This window comes from Saccopteryx leptura, chromosome 10 (genome assembly GCF_036850995.1).
Source record: "Saccopteryx leptura isolate mSacLep1 chromosome 10, mSacLep1_pri_phased_curated, whole genome shotgun sequence".
Taxonomy (NCBI): domain Eukaryota; kingdom Metazoa; phylum Chordata; class Mammalia; order Chiroptera; family Emballonuridae; genus Saccopteryx; species Saccopteryx leptura.
In genome coordinates, this window is record NC_089512.1 from 6,570,658 (window position 1) to 6,587,163 (window position 16,506).

Genomic DNA, 16,506 nt, shown 5'->3' on the forward strand with positions numbered 1-16,506 from the left:
TGCCACTCCCTGGGATAAGATAATCCCCCAAGGCCGAGTTTGGGTGATTGCTCCCAAAACACTGGGCTTACTGGCCTTGAGCACTAGACTACACACCAGATTAGGTCTGTTCTGACTGGACAGCCAGTGAAAGCGAGCAAAGCTGAGTGGCCTATTTGTTGAGTCTCTTCAGTCACTGACCAGCTAGCCCCTACACTCAGAGTCATGAGTGAAGCCACCCACACTCGTCTAGGTCAGTGGACCTGAGAGTCCCTTCTCTGCTCTCTTTCATATGTCCATGTCTGGCTCCGATGGGCTACAGGTTCCTCCAGGGCAGAAACACCTCTCCCTCTCACAGTTGCCCTGACACCTGGGCATGTCCCTCTCATCAACCTAGGCTCCCCTCAGTGGCCCCTTGGCCAAGAAACAATGACTGGCTACACAGTAGCCGCACATTCTGACTCTGTTCTCATGGCTGATGGCATGCCCCTGCAACACTAAAAAGTGTGGGACCAGGGTAGACAAGAGAGCGTTAGCTCTAAGCTGAGTGACAGAGACATGCAGGGCCTCTGAGAGCCACAACTGTGGTCTGGGGAACCCCCAACACTTCTAGGAGGAATGAGAAAGATCCCTGGCGTCATTTTGAGGGAGGCTCTTGTCATCCGCATCATCAAGTGACCTCGTGTGTGCTTCAGACCTGCCTGCTCACTAAGAGTGACAGATTATCACTTATGCGACTGAGTCAGGGCCAGGGATATGTACTGTGCTGAGCCTGTCTTGTGCTGGGAACGCAGCAAGGGATAAAAGACGAAGCCCTACTGTTGAACCCAAATTCTAGTGTAAAGAGAGAGACAGTAAATAAGAAATAAAATGGTAATAAGTAAGTAAATAAAAATGGAATCATCAGCGGTTGGGAGGAGCTAGGATCCCCTGTGTGGCACAGTTCATCAGGGAAATCCTACAGGAGGTAAAGGAGGAAGCCCTGGGGTCCTCTAGGAAAGGAGTGGAAGGGACCTAGGGAAGGGAGGAGGAAGCCAGCGGGCAGCTCTGAGAAACCCTGGAGGTCCCCGTGGCCTGAGCAGTGATGGAACTGAACCGGGCAGAAAGAGCGCCCCGTGGGAAGACAAGCTGGAGCCAGACTAAACCAGGCGGGGGTTTGCCGGAGTAGATCTCAGGAAGGCAGGTAGGTGAGCTGAAGGGTGACAGTGAGGAGGCGGGAGCGAGCGGAGCAGGTGCCCGCAGGCCTCCCAGCAGGAATGTGGTGGGTGAGGAATGAAGGGGCAGCAGTTTGGCCCCAGCTTGGAGCTCCTCCTCCCCCAGTAGGGTGAAGAAAGAGAGACTGAGACCAGGCAGTGATTGGGGGTCTTGGGGAGGGAGGGGCACCAGCCACCAGAGAAGTCAAGTCAGAACAAGCATTTAGAGAGAAATTTCTATTTCTCTACCTCTGCCTCCCCCAGCACCTCTCCTTCCAGCTCCAGAGGAGGAAGCACAGGGTGGGGAGGCACCCCTGTGGTGGGAGGAATGCTGTTCTGGGGCACGGGCAGCTCCTGGAGCTGCTGCCGGGGAGGGCTTTAGGAAAGACCCTACAGAGCCCACCAGAGAGGGCTAGCACCAACCCCCAGGGGAAAGGATCCACGGGCTGGGCTGGAGTGGAGGGAGAGAGAAGAGTAGGGAGTGAGGAGCAGGGGGAGTTCCTGGCCCAAGACAGTTTCTGGGGAAATAATCTACCCACTCCCCAGGGGCTGCTGCCAGACACAGGGTTGTAGGAGGTCCTCAGGTTGGGTATCAATTTGAAGGCATCTAAGGCCTCAGCCAGCTGTCCCATCCATATCCCAACTGCTCACGGAGCAGGGTAAGTGACCTTCAAAGGTCTCTCCCTGCAGCTGCCACTTACCCAAAGTGGACTGAGGTGCTGGCTGGGGTTACCTGTGAATGGGCAGGAGAGGGTCTGTGCCCATCAGATGGGCTCTATAGGCCGAACCTGATGAGGGACCTGCCAGACCAGGAAGGTGGGGGTGGGAAGGGCTGGGGGAAGGCTCAGCTTGAAGCCGGAGCTCAGGGCCTCTGGGTGTGGGCAAGACGGGCTGCAGGCATGGTGGAGGCTCTCCACAGGGGTGCCAGTACATCCCAGGGGCTGTACAAAGAGCCATTCATGGTAAGTGGAGAGTTCTTCTGGAAAAGCTAAAAAGGAGCAGTTCATGTGTGCCTCTCTCATCCAATCTCGTGCCCATGAGGGAATGTGGCAGTTGGAATAATACAGAGGTGGGGACGTGGGAGTGGAAGGAAAGCTACTTCTGAAGGGGATATCCTGGGCCTCAGCCCAGGGCCCAGCAGCTGCTCAGCCCATGGCAGGGACCGGGAACAGGAAGGAAGGCTGGCCTCAGCTGACCCCCCTCCTCCCTCTGCTTGAAACCTCCTTGTTCTCACCTTGCTGCCTGGGACCCTTGGCAATTGGTTCAGTGTCACTGGTGACCCTGAGGCCCTGGTGTGCAGGTGAGCACACTGGGACAGCCTTGCTCCCTGTAAGTCCCCTCTGCAGGCAGGAGGCAGAGCCGGCAGGTGCATATTCCCGGGCAGCCCAGAGATTGGGGTTCCAAAAGCTGGGGCCCTGGGGCCTGCCTCTGGCTGACTGGGACCTTGGGCCAACAACCCCTTTTCCTCTTTGAACTTTGTGAGCCCAAGTTATCCAAAAGGCTGTTTACTTTCCTTCCTAGGAGAAGGGTCAGGGCGCAGGTGCAGATAAGGAGGTGAAGGGAGTGGGGAGGGAAGAAACCAACCCAGGGGTAAGGGTTGGGAGAGGCCCAGAGGGGTCCTGAGGGAGGCAGTGTAGCCCGGAAGGATGGTCCTAGAGAAGCGCAGGAACTGGGAGGAGAGCACTGGCTCTTTCTCAGCTGCCCAGCTCCAGCCCCAACCTCCCCCCTCCCGTGAGGAATTGCTGTTGCTCTGAAAGCCAGGCTGGCTGGCAGGCACACAGATGCTTCCCCTCCCCCAATGCCCTCCCAGCCCCACTGGCTTTGCCCTCAGTTCCCACCCCGGCAGCCAGGGAACTTCCTCACCTGTTGTTGCCCAGCTCCCTCCCTCTGGGAAGGCAGCTGTTCCCAGACAGCTGGGTCAGAGTGGGGTCCTGCCCTGGGCTGAGCTACCATGACCTCTTCCTCTGCCTTGATAGCCCTGCTGGCCCACCCACAGCCCTGCCTTTCAGACGTCCCTGTCCTGAAGTCCTAGAGACTCACCACAGCTGTGAGCTACATGTGCCCTTGCAAGGAGCAACAGCTGCCACTGTTCCCAGGCCCCTGAAGGGCCAAGGTGCCCTTGCCTCCTGGGAGCCCAAGGGTGAGGTGCCAGCTCTCACCCTACGCATCCCCCTTGTCTTCTGGGGCCTTGCTCTTCTGAGCACCTTCAGGTGTGACCTCTGGGGAGGAGGAGGTTGTGGGACCCTGTCCTTTGCTGACCCAGGCCTCTTGGAGCAGCAGCCAGAGCTGACATCCAGACCCAAATCCACCTGTGATCCTGCCCTGCTCAGCGCTCTGCCCGACTTCCTTCTGCTGAAGGACAAGAATTCACTTCTCACCTGCTCAGCGCGGCCCCCTCTCTCCACTTTACCTTACCCACCCCACCCTCTACTTTTATCCAGATGATCTCCACTTCCACTCCTCTCCAAAGCTACCCTCTTTACCCTAGTTTTTCATGACCCCTGCCACACAGAAACTCTTTAAAGTTCCTACAAATATGCCAGGCATCTCTCCCCTCAAGTCTTCCCACTTGCGACACTTCTGCCCACAGCATTCTTTTCCCACTTGGCCAGTTTCATTCCTGTCTCAGTTTCCAGCCTGGGCATGTGTCCCTGTTCTGGATCCTGCTTCGCCCACCATATTATTATGTTAGATTTAGAGTTGATGCCTAGCCCTGGCTGGATAGCTCAGTTGGTTAGAGCGTTGTCCCGAAATGCAGAGGTTGCTAGTTCGATCCTTGGATGGGGCATAGACAGGAACAGAATCTGTTCCTGTCTCTCTCTATCTCCCTTCCTCTCTCTAAAATGAATAAAGTTTAAAAAAATAAATAAATAAAGTTGATTTCTAAGACAGACTGGAGGATCTGTGTCTGTCTATACCCTCCCTCTATCCTGGGAACGTCTAGTACCTGAGACAGGGCCTGAAACTGAGAAGGTGCCCAATAAAATGCTAATGAATGAGTGGATATTTTATTGAAAATGAGGCCTCCTGGCCAATAGGCATATGAAAAAATGCTCAACATCACTATTCATTAGAGAAATGCAAATTAAAACCACAATGAAAGCCCTGGCCAGTTGGCTCAGTGGTAGAGCGTCGGCCTGGCGTGCAGGAGTCCCAGGTTCGATTCCCGGCCAGGGCACACAGGAGAAGTGCCCATCTGCTTCTCCACCCCTCCCCTTCTCCTTCCTCTCTGTCTCTCTCTTCCCCTCCTGCAGCCAGGGCTCCATAGGAGCAAAGATGGCCCGGGCGCTGGGATGGCTCTGTGGCCTCTGCCTCAGGCGCTAGAATGGCTCTGGATGCAACAGAGCAACGCCCCAGAGGGGCAGAGCATCGCCCCTGGTGGGCGTGCCAGGTGGATCCCGGTCGGGCGCATGCGGGAGTCTGTCTGACTGTCTCTCCCCGTTTCCAGCTTCAGAAAGAAAAAAAAAATACAAAAAAAAAAAAAAAAACCCACCCACGATCCTCCCAAGCATCTGACTCCTCATTGTCTCCAGAGCACTCAAGCTCCTAGCTGGCAGAGCTTGCCATCATTAAGATCTGTCCTGTACCCCTGCACCCCGGATGCACAAAATTTCAGTATGCCTCCCAACAACCGTCTGAGGCAGTTCCTAGTATTGGTTTATGTTACGGATGAGCAAACTGAGACCCAAGAGTTAAGTCACATCAGAAGTCACACAACCGCCTGGCCTGTAGTAGTGCAGTGGATAAACCTCCGGCCTGGAATCCCAAGGTTGCTGGTTCGAAACCCTGGGCTGCCCTGGTCAAGGCACATACAAGTAGCAAGCAGTGAACAACTAACTAATGAGTTGATACTTCTATTCCATGCTCCCCTTTCTCTCCTCTGTAAAATCAATAAATAAAGTATTTAAAAAAAAAAAAAAAAAAGAAGTCACACAACCGCCTGACCGGGCGGTGGCGCAGTGGATAGAGCATCAGACTGGGATGCGGAAGACCCAGGTTCAAGACCCCAAGGTCACCAGCTTAAGCGAGGGCTCATCTGGTTTGAGCAAAAGCTCACCAGCTTGAGCCCAAGGTCGCTGGCTCAAGCAAGGGGTTACTCGGTCTGCTGAAGGCCCCCGGTCAAGGCACGTATGAGAAAGCAATCAATGAACAATTAAGGTATTGCAACACGCAAGGTAAAACTAATGATTGATGCTTCTCATTTCTCTCCGTCCCTGTCTATTCATCTTTCTGACTCTCTCTGTCTCTGTAAAAAATAAAAATAAATAAATAAATAAATAAATAAATAAAGAAGTCACACAACCAGTAAGTGGCCAAGTGCTGGATCTGCATCTTCATAGCCTTCACTGCACCTGGCCCAGGGCAAGGAACTTCACTGATATTTGCTGAGTGGGCGAACAAATGGATTATTTATTTATTTATTTATTAGCAGCAGTTCTTTATTCTTTTTTTTTTTTTTTTTTTTTTTTACAGAGACAGAGAGTGAGTCAGAGAGAGGGGTAGACAGGGACTGACAGACAGGAACAGAGAGAGATGAGAAGCATCAATCATTAGTTTTTCATTGTGCGTTGCAGCACCTTAGTTGTTCATTGATTGCTTTCTCATATGTGCCTTGACCTCAGGCCTTCAGCAGACCGAGTAACCCCTTGTTGGACCCAGCGACCTTGGGTTCAAGCTAGTGAGCTTTTGCTCAAACCAGATGAGCTCGTGCTCAAGCTGGCGACCTCGGGGTCTCGAACCTAGGTCCTCTGCATCCCAGTTCGACTCTCTATCCACTGCGCCACCGCCTGGTCAGGCTAATTTTGTTTAATATATTGGTATGAAGTTGTTCTTTTTTTATTTTTAGATTTTATTTGTTCATTTTTTTTAATTTTTATTTATTTATTCATTTTTAGAGAGGAGAGAGAGAGGGAGAGAGAGAGAGACAGAAAGAAGGGGGGAGGAGCTGGAAGCATCAACTCCCATATGTGCCTTGACCAGGCAAGCCCAGGGTTTCGAACCGGCGACCTCAGCATTTCCAGGTCGACGCTTTATCCACTGCTCCACCACAGGTCAGGCCTGTTCATTTTTTTTTTTTTTTTTTTTTTTTTTTTTTTTTTTTTTGGTATTTTTCTGAAGCTGGAAACAGGGAGAGACAGTCAGACTCCCGCATGCGCCCGACCGGGATCCACCCAGCACGCCCACCAGGGGGCGACGCTCTGCCCACCAGGGGGCGATGCTCTGCCCATCCGGAGTGTCGCTATGTTGTGACCAGAGCCACTCTAGCGCCTGAGGTAGAGGCCACAGAGCCATCCCCAGCGCCCGGGCCATCTTTGCTCCAATGGAGCCTTGGCTGCGGGAAGGGAAGAGAGAGACAGAGAGGAAGGAGAGGGGGAAGGGTGGAGAAGCAGATGGGGGCTTCTTCTGTGCGCCCTGCCTGGGAATCGAACCCGGGACTTCTGCACGCCAGGCCGACGCTCCACCACTGAGCCAACCGGCCAGGGCTATTTGTTCATTTTTTTTAAAGAGCGAGAGAGAGGAGAGAGAGAGAATAGAGGGAGGAGCAAGAAGAATCAACTCCCACATCAAACTCCCAGGCAAGCCCAGGGTTTTGAACCAGTGACCTCAGCATTCCAAGTTAACAGTTTAACCACTGCGCCATCACAGGTCAGGCAATGGATAATTTGAATCAAAATTTCAACTACCAGGACCCATCTACCCCTGGTGCCGTGACACACAGGCTTTGGTCTCCTAAAAGGGGCTTCCAGATTTAGGAGAAATAGGGCCAAGTCTATCTCCCTCTCCCCTTATGCACATGGCCAGTGGCCACCCTGGCTTTACCTTACTGGAGTCTTGACATTGTTGAGTTGTGGAAACAGTCAGGGACCAGTAAGCAGGGGGAGAAGCTTCAGGCCAACCTCAGTATGGAAGAAAAGGCAGAGGCCTACAGGTAAGCTAACCCCTTTTAAAGAGCAGCAAAAGCCCTGGCCAGATGGCTCAGTTGGTTAGAGCATCGTACCAAAGCACAGAGGTTGTTGGTTCAATCCCCAGTCAGGGCACATACAGGAACAGATTGATATTCCTTTCTCTCTCTCTACAATTCCTCTCTCTAAAATCAATAAAAAATAAACATTAACAAACACACACACAACCTGACCAGGTGGTGGCGCAGTGGATAGAACTTTGGAATAGGGATGCAGAGGACCCAGGTTCAAAACCCCAAAGTCGCAGGCTTGAGGGTGAGCTCATCCCACTGGCTTGAGCATGGATCATAGACATGACCCCATGGTCACTGGCTTGAGCCCAAAGGTCACTGGCTTGAGCCCAAGGCTGCTGACTTGGGCAAGAGGTCACTCGCTCCACTGTAGCCCCCCCCCCCAGTCAAGGCACATGCGAAAGCAATCAATGAACAACTAACGGACTGCAATGAAGACTTGATGCTTCTCATCTCTCTCCCTTCCTGTCTGTCTGTCCCTTTCTGTGCCTCTCTGTCTCTCTTGCAAACACATACACACACACACACACACACACACACACACACACACGCAAAGAAGCAAGAAGGCCTGGGAACCAGTGGTTGGACAGAGGTATTCTCAGAGTAGCCTGATTATAGGGTATTCTGTAGTTCTGGCGTTTAATCTAAACCCACATCAGTCCTTAAGTATAAAAGGGTAAGGAACTATGTAGAGCAGTGGTTCCCAACCTTTTTTGGGCCACGGACCAATTTAATGTCAGAAAATATTTTCATAGACTGGCCTTTAGGGTGGGACGTGACCGAGATAAGTGTCAAGAGTGAGTCTTAGATGGATGTAACAGAGGGAATCTGGTCATTTTTTTAAAATAAAACATCGTTCAGACTTAAATATAAATAAAACAGAAATAATGTAAGTTATTTATTCTTTCTCTGTGGACCAGTACCAAATGGCCCATGGACCGGTACTGGTCCACGGCCCGGGGATTGGGGACCACTGGTATAGAGGGCCAGGAAGTAGCAAAATCAAATCACAAAGCCCTTTACTGAGCACCTACTGTGTTCCCAGACATGCAAGAAGTCCAAAAGCAGAGAGCTAGGAGTCACAGCCAGGACAACTGAGACACACTTGTTCCAGCTCTTCAGCGGGAAAAGTTGTACCCAGGAAACAAGGCGGTGTGTGGGAGTCATGCAGCCCAGCCTGGTCCGGGTCGTGTGGAGGAGGGGTCACTGCAGTATGGTCTTCGGGGAGAGGAGCAGCTGGGTTTCCTGCAGCCTTGGTGAATTCCCAGGAGAGGTTCAGCAGCAGCAGAGCCTGTCTAGGCCCAGCTAGAGAGACAAGAACGGGGCAGAGGTGACTGCCTGAGCAGGGCCTGCGCAGGCATCCTGTACTTTGCTGGAACTTGCCTGACTGAGCAGAATGGTCTGCAGTTGGGAACCAAGCAGGGGGAGCTCAGAAAAGGAGGTAGGGGAACTGACAAGATAGCAGCTGCTGGTCCTGCATTGCCCAACACTGCAGTCATCTCGTTCCAGATTCCTTTCATAATGGGATAAAATGTACCAACAGCAAGGCCCCGAGCGGGGACTGGTGGAGCCCTGTGACTGCAGCAGCAGGACAGTGGGTCCCAGGGAAGTTAGGGAAGCACAAGCATTCCTTGGCTCCCCGGCCCCAGCAGCTGCAGGAAACCGCTCCAAGCTCCCAGCTCTGCCTAGCAGCCCCCAAGGAGAAAGTCTTGTTTCCCGCCACACCCCTGATTAGACACACAGAGTCTCGGATGGGGCAGCTGAGTGTTGTCAGCAGACCCTGAGGAAGCAGAGTCTGAAAGCCAAGCCTGAGAAGGGGTTTCCATGGATTTCATTCTCTGTGGCAGAGTCCCAATCCTTCTTACCTCCGTAACCCAAAAAAAAGCTATCGATGCTTTCCCATACCAACACTTCCTACACACAGAACCTTACCTATAATTTACAAGGCTCCCAGAACACCCTGCAGCACGTTGGGGACTCCAGACTAGAAGCCTCTGCAGTGTGATTAAGGCAGGAGAAATTCCACTATGGTTCTGCCCCACTTGGCTGTGAGTCTTGGGCCAGCTCTTGGCTGTCTTGACTTGCGCTGCCCTCTGGGGCCTGAGAGTTTGTGTTAAGGGAGACTCATGGGGCCCAGCTGCTCAGCCACCTCCTTGGAATTACTTCAAATCATCCTATCAGGGACAGTATAAAAGAAAGGACAGCTTCCAACCCAGCAGAAACTCTCTGCCTACACTTGCTAGGGCTGTTCCACTCACAGGAAGCCTCCCCACTTTCCCAACGGTATCTGCTGCCCCCTATCTTCTGCCTTTCTAGATGAGTCCTGCTGCCCCCTGGGGTTTCTGGGGTCTTCGGAAGCTCTGGGCTCTGATCACACACACACCCAACAACATACTTTCTATCTTTGTTTTATTTTTTATTTTATTTATTTTATTTTTTAAATTTATTTATTTATTCATTTTTAGAGAGGAGAGAGAGAGGGCGAGAGAGAGACAGAAAGAGAGAGAGAGAGGAGAGAAGGGGGGAGGAGCTGGAAGCATCAACTCCCATATGTGCCTTGACCAGGTAAGCCCAGGGTTTCGAACCGGCGACCTCAGCATTTCCAGGTCGGTGCTTTATCCACTGCGCCACCACAGGTCAGGCCTGTTTTTTTGTTTTTGTTTTTGTTTGTTTTTTTGTTTTTGCATCTCTCCGAAGCTGGAAACGGGGAGGGAGCCAGACAGACTCCCACATATGCCTGACCGGGATCCACCCGGTATGCCCACCAGGGGGCGATGCTCTGCCCATCTGGGGCGTAGCTCTGTTGCATCCAGAGCCATTCCAGCTCCTGAGGCAAAGGCCACAGAGCCATCCTCAGCGCCCAGGCAAACCCTGCTCCAATGGAGCCCCGGCTGCGGGAGGGGAAGAGAGAGAGACAGAGAGGAAGGAGAGGGGGAGGGGTGGAGAAGCAGATGGGCGCCTCTCCTGTGTGCCCTGGCCGGGAATCAAACCCGGGACTCCTGCACACCAGGCCGATGCTCTACCACTGAGCCAACCGGCCAGGGCCTTTTTTGTTTTTTTTAATTGGCTAAATTCGTCATTCACCACATTTATTGACCACCTGCTATGCATACATACCAGGCCCTGGGTAAGCCTAGCAAAAGGTGAAATCATACCCATTCTTCTGGGTCCTGCCTAAATCTCACACCCTCCTGAACCTTTGACAGCCTAGCCAGCATAGTCCTCCCAACTGGCTTGTCTTGAAACTGAATGCCTCTTCCACTCATTTAGTAAGCTGCCCAGTGTGGCCACCTCTAGGCAGAGCCTGGCCTTGTTAGTCACTTATTGCTACCTCCTGCTGCCAACCAGCAACTTTGAACCCACAGTAGATGAGGAAAGAACTTCTGTCTGCTTTAGGATCCAGGAAGTCTTTAACAAAGTGAACTAGCTGAACCCTCGCAGGGGTACATTGGATGTGTTTTCTGCCATTTTGCTCCAGTGCTTATCACATCACTTCTAGCCATTATCTGTAAACTGATTTACTTGTCTCCTCTCCTTAACTAGAATGAAAACTCTATGAGGGCAGAGACTTTGGTTCACTGCTATATGCCTATGCAGAAAAAGTGTTCAGTAGCCTGAGCAGTGCTGGTGTCCACCTGGAATGCTGAGATCTCTGGTTCAAAACCCCGGGTCACTGGCTGTGAGCGCAGGCTCATCAGCGCGAGGTCGCTGGCTTGAGCGGGGGATAGTCCACATGATCCCAAAGCTTGCCAGCTTCAGCCCAAAGGTTGCTGGCATGAGCAAGGAGACACTGGCTTGGCCCCAGTCAAGACACGTAGGAGAAGCAATCGATGCACAACTAAAGTGAAAGCAACTACAAGATAATGCTTTTCACCCTCTCTCTTTCTCCTTTCCTATCACTCTCACTCTATAAAAAAATAAAAACAAACAACAAAAAAAACACCAGAGCCCTGGCCGGTTGGCTCAGCGGTAGAGCGTCGGCCTGGCGTGCGGGGGACCCGGGTTTGATTCCCGGCCAGGGCACATAGGAGAAGCGCCCATTTGCTTCTCCACCCCCCCCCTTCCTCTCTGTCTCTCTCTTCCCCTCCCGCAGCCAAGGCTCCATTGGAGCAAAGATGGCCCGGGCGCTGGGGATGGCTCCTTGGCCTCTGCCCCAGGCACTAGAGTGGCTCTGGTCATGGCAGAGCGATGCCCCAGAGGGGCAGAGCATCGCCCCCTGGTGGGCAGAGCGTCGCCCCTGGTGGGCGTGCCGGGTGGATCCCGGTCGGGCGCATGCGGGAGTCTGTTTGTCTCTCCCCGTTTCCAGCTTCAGAAAAATACAAAAACAAAACAAAACAAAAACAAAACACCAGGGTCTGACCTGTGGTGGCGCAGTGGATAAAGCGTCGACCTGGAAACACTGAGGTTGCCGGTTCAAAACCCTGGGCTTGCCTGGTCAAGGCACATATGGGAGTTGATGCTTCCTGTTCCTCCCCCCTTCTCTCTCTCTCTATCTCTTCCCTCTCTATAAAGAATAAATAAAAAAAAATCTTAAAAAAAAACAAAAACATGTCCAATATATATTTGTTAAATATAGCCCTGGCTGGGTAGCTCAGTTAGATGAAGCGTCCTCTCAATGCGCCCAGGTGGGTCCCATTCCCAGTCAATGTACAGGAGTTGACCAGTAAGTGCATGAATGAGTAGAGTGGCAGGTTGATGTTTCTTTCTCTCCCTTGCTTCCTCTCTCTCTAAAATAAAAATTTTAAAAATGTATGAAGCCCGTGTTGGTGAGGGGATAAGGCAAGGACCTGGAATATTGAGGTTGCCGATTTGAAACCCTGGGCTTGCCCGGTCAAGGCACTTATGCTTCCTGCTCCCTCCTCCTCCTCACTGCCTTTATCTCTCTCTCTTCTCTCTAAAATCAATCAATAGAAAAATCCTTAAAAATTCATATTAAATATAAAAATTAATAAAGTTAAGACCAGTTTCAATATACAACATGGTATCTTTCTGCCACAGTGCTGTATGGTCTTGGGCAAGTTATTGAACCTTTCCACTAACAGTTTTTCTTACTGTGATATGAGAATGATTGCGATTTCTATCTTGAAGGGGAATGGGGGGTTAAGTGAAGAACACAAAATGTAAAGAGAGCCATGAGTGCCTGGTTGCATAGAAAATGCTAAATAATTGTTAGTGATTTTTTTCCCCAGTAAGAGTAGGGGAGGGGAAACAGGCAGAGAGAGAGATAAGAAGCATCAATTCGTAGTTGCAGCACTTTAGTTGTTCATTGATTGCTTCTTATATGAGCCTTGACTGGGGCAGGAGTTGGGGTGGTTTCAACCAAGCCAGTGACCCCTCGATCAGGGGGTCACCTTGGGCTCAAGCCAGCAACCATGAGCCCAAGCTCAAGCCAGAGATCCTGTCCTCACGTTGGTAAGCTTGCACTCAAGCTGGATGAGCCCATGCTCAAGCTGGCGACCTTGGGGTTTCAAACCTGGGACCTGAGCGTCCCAGATTGATGATGCTTTATCCACTGCACCACCACAGGCCAGGCATACTGATGGGATTCTTGATACAATAGCTGCCCTGGTAATAGTAGGAAATAAAGGCTGGGAAAGACCTTTGGAAAGTTGAGAGTCCAACGCTTAGGTAAGGAATATCATTCCAGGTACCCAGAGCCCACTTCCCTCCTATGCCAACTCCACTGGCCTTGAGTTTGGGAGTCTATTCTTATGGGCGGGTGATTCTGCTTCCCAGCAGGTGGCGCTACTGTCCCAACTAGGAGACCTATTCTCCTAGAGCTGAGACCTGGACCAGTCCCACAGGATAGTGCGAAGAGTGCAAAGCTATTATTTTCATTTACAAATTCAACAAACACTAACTGAACACCTACTATGTGCCAGGTGCTGGGGATTTAGCCAGGAAAAATGCTGGGATTATTTTTAAATTTTTTCCATTGATTTGACAGAGAGAGAGAGAGAGAGAGAGAGAGAGACGCATCAGTTCATTTCACTTATTTGTTCCCTTTTTATTTTAGATTTTTATTTATTCATTTTTAGAGAGAGAGAGAAGAGAAGGATGAGCAGGAAGCTTCAACTCCCATATGTGCCTTGACCAGGCAAGCCCAGGGTGTTTTTTTGTTTTGTTTTGTTTTTACAGTGACAGAGAGAGAGATAGATAGGGACAGACAGGAATGGAGAGAGATGAGAAGCATCAATAATTATTTTTTTCGTTGCAACACCTTAGTTGTTCATTCATTGCTTTCTCATATGTGCCTTGACCGGGGGCTACACAGACTGAGTACCCCTTGCTCAAGGCAGCGACCTTGGGCTCAAGCTCGTGAGCTTTGCTCAAACCAGATGAACTTGCGCTCAGCCAGCAACCTCGGGTCTCTAACCTGGGTCCTCCACGTCCCAGTCCTATGCTCTATCCACTGCGCCACCTCCTGGTCAGGCATTGATTGCTTCTTGTATATGCCCTAATGCAGTGGTCCCCAACCCCCGGGTACCGGTCCGTGGACCATTTGGTACCGGTCCGCAGAGAAAGGATAAATAACTTACATTATTTCCATTTTATTTATATTTAAGTCTGAACGATGTTTTATTTTTTTTAAATGACCAGATTCCTTCTGTTCCATCCGTCTAAGACTCACTCTTGACGCTTGTATTGGTCACATGATACATTTATCCATCCCGTGATACATTTATCCGTCCCACCCTAAAGGCCGGTCCATGAAAATATTTTCTGACATTAAACTGGTCCGTGGCCCAATAAAGGTTGGGGACCACTGCCCTAATGGGTTTGAACCTGTGACCTCTGGTGTGCCAGGTCGGGGCTTCATCTATTAACCTACACAGCCAAGGCCTTTTTTTTTTTTTTTTTTTTTTAACAGAAAGGCAGACAGAGGGATAGATAGGAACAGACAGACAGGAACAGAGAGAGAGATGAGAAGCATCAATCATCAGTTTTTCATTGCGACACCTTAGTTGTTCATTGATTGCTTTCTCATATGTGCCTTGACCGCGGGCCTTCAGCAGACCGAGTAACCCCTTGCTGGAGCCAGCGACCTTGGGTCCAAGCTGGTGAGCTTTTGCTCACACCAGATGAGCCCGCACTCAGGCTGGAGACCTCGGGATCTCAAACCTGGGACCTCAGCATTCTAGTCCGACACTCTATCCACTGTACCACCGCCTGGTCAGGCCTATTATTATTATTATTTTTTAATTTACTATATTTTAGAGAGAGAGAGAAAGGGTGGGGAAAGAAACATCAATTTGTTATTCCACTTATTTATGCATTCATTAGTTGATTCTTGTATGTGCCCTGACCAGGTATCAGATCCACAACTTTGGCATGACGGGATGATGCTCTAACTAACTAAACTATCAAGCCAGGGTAGCACATGTGACTATTGAGCACTTGAAACATAGCTAATTGCCTGACCAGGTGGTGGCCCTGGCCGGTTGGCTCAGTGGTAGAGCGTCGGCCTGGCGTGCAGGAGTCCCGGGTTCAATTCCCGGCCAGGGCACACAGGAGAAGTGCCCATCTGCTTCTCCACCCTTCCCCCTCTCCTTCCTCTCTGTCTCTCTCTTCCCCTCCCGCAGCCGAGGCTCCACTGGAGCAAAGATGGCCCAGGCGCTGGGGATGGCTCCTCGGCCTCTGCCCCAGGCGCTAGAGTGGCTCTGGTCACGACAGAGTGACGCCCGGAGGGGCAGAGCATCGCCCCCTGGTGGGCAGAGCGTCGCCCCCTGGTGGGCGTGCCGGGTGGTTCCCGGTCGGGCGCATGCGGGAGTCTGTCTGACTGTCTCTCCCCGTTTCCGACTTCAGAAAAATACAGAAAAAAACAAAAACAAAAACATTTTTTTTGGAGAGAGGAAAGAAAGAAAGAGGAGAGAAGAAGCAGGAAGCATTGACTCATAGTAATTGCTTCTTGTATGTGCCTTGACCAGGCAAGCCCTGGTTTGGTTTTTTTTTTTTTTTTTGGTTTTTTTATTAATTTATTTTTTACAGAGACAGAGAGAGAGTCAGAGAGAGGGATAGACAGGAACAGACAGTCAGGAACGGAGAGAGATGAGAAGCATCAATCATTAGTTTTTCATTGCGCGTTGCAACACCTTAGTTGTTCATTGATTGCCTTCTCAAACGTGCCTTGACTGCGGGCCTTCAGCAGACCGAGTAACCCCTTGCTGGAGCCAGCGATCTTGGGTTCAAGCTGGTGGGATTTTGCTCAAACCAGATGAGCCCGCGCTCAAGCTGGTGAGCTTGGGGTCTCGAACCTGGGTCCTCTGCATCCCAGTCCGACGCTCTATCCACTGGGCCACAGCCTGGTCAGGCCAAGCCTGGTTTTTTGTTTGTTTGTTTTTTTACAGAGACAGAGAGTCAGAGAGAGGGATAGATAGGGACAGACAGACAGGAACAGAAAGAGATGAAAAGCATCAATCATTAGTTTTTCGTTGCGACACCTTAGTTGTTCATTGATTGCTTTTCTCATATGTGCCTTGACCGCAGGCCTTCAGCAGACCCAGTAACTCCTTGCTTGAGCCAGCGACCTTGGGTCTAAGCTGGTGAGCTTTGCTCAAACCAGATGAGCCCGTGCTCAAGCTGGTGACCTCGGGATTTCTAACCCGGATCTTCTGCATCCCAGTTCGACGCTCTATCCACTGCGCCACCACCTGGTCAGGCAAGCCCCGGGTTTTGAACTTGTGATTTCAGCATTCCATGTCAACATTTTAACCACTGCCACAGTTCAGGCTACAAATAAATTCTTTATCATAAATTATACTAAACGTAAGTGGATTAAAGTTTCTATAAAAAGACAAAGTAGGCCCTGGCTGGTTGGCTCAGCGGTAGAGCGTCGGCCTAGAGTGCGGAGGACCTGGGTTCGATTCCCAGCCCGGGCACACAGGAGAAGCGCCCATTTGCTTCTCCACCCCTCCGCCGCGCTTTCCTCTCTGTCTCTCTCTTCCCCTCCTGCAGCCAAGGCTCCATTGGAGCAAAGATGGCCCGGGCGCTGGGGATGGCTCTGTGGCCTCTGCCTCAGGCGCTAGAGTGGCTCTGGTCGCAACATGGCGACGCCCAGTATGGGCAGAGCATCGCCCCCTGGTGGGCAGAGCATCGCCCCATGGTGGGCGCGCCGGGTGGATCCCGGTCGGGCGCATGTGGGAGTCCGTCTCTCCCTGTTTCCAGCTTCAGAAAAATACAAGGAAAAAAAAAAAAAAAGACAGAGTAGCCCTGGCTGGGTAGCTCAGTTGATTGAAGTGTTGTCTTGATGTGCCAAGGTTGTGGGTTTGATTCTCGTTTAGTGCACATACTAGAATCAACCAATAAGTGCATAAATGAGTGGAACAACAAATCAATGTTTCTTTCCCTGGTCAGGGCACA

General features: G+C 51.2%; 1 protein-coding gene and 1 non-coding gene across 3 annotated transcripts in view; one reads left to right on the top strand and one right to left on the bottom strand.

The window, feature by feature from the left end:
• Positions 1-2,558, bottom strand: part of DAG1 (dystroglycan 1) — a 77,958-nt gene extending 75,400 nt beyond the window's left edge. The window contains exon 1 of one of the 2 annotated variants that reach the window (XM_066351000.1): positions 2,407-2,558. The gene's annotated coding sequence lies outside the window, so the exon portion shown is untranslated. The remainder of the gene's footprint in view (positions 1-2,406) is intronic. The other variant, XM_066350995.1, reaches the window with a different exon arrangement.
• Positions 2,559-15,949: 13,391 nt separating this feature from the next.
• TRNAS-AGA (transfer RNA serine (anticodon AGA)) lies at positions 15,950-16,025 on the top strand. The gene has a single exon. It is a non-coding gene; the product is annotated as a tRNA-Ser (tRNA).
• Positions 16,026-16,506: the final 481 nt, after the last annotated feature.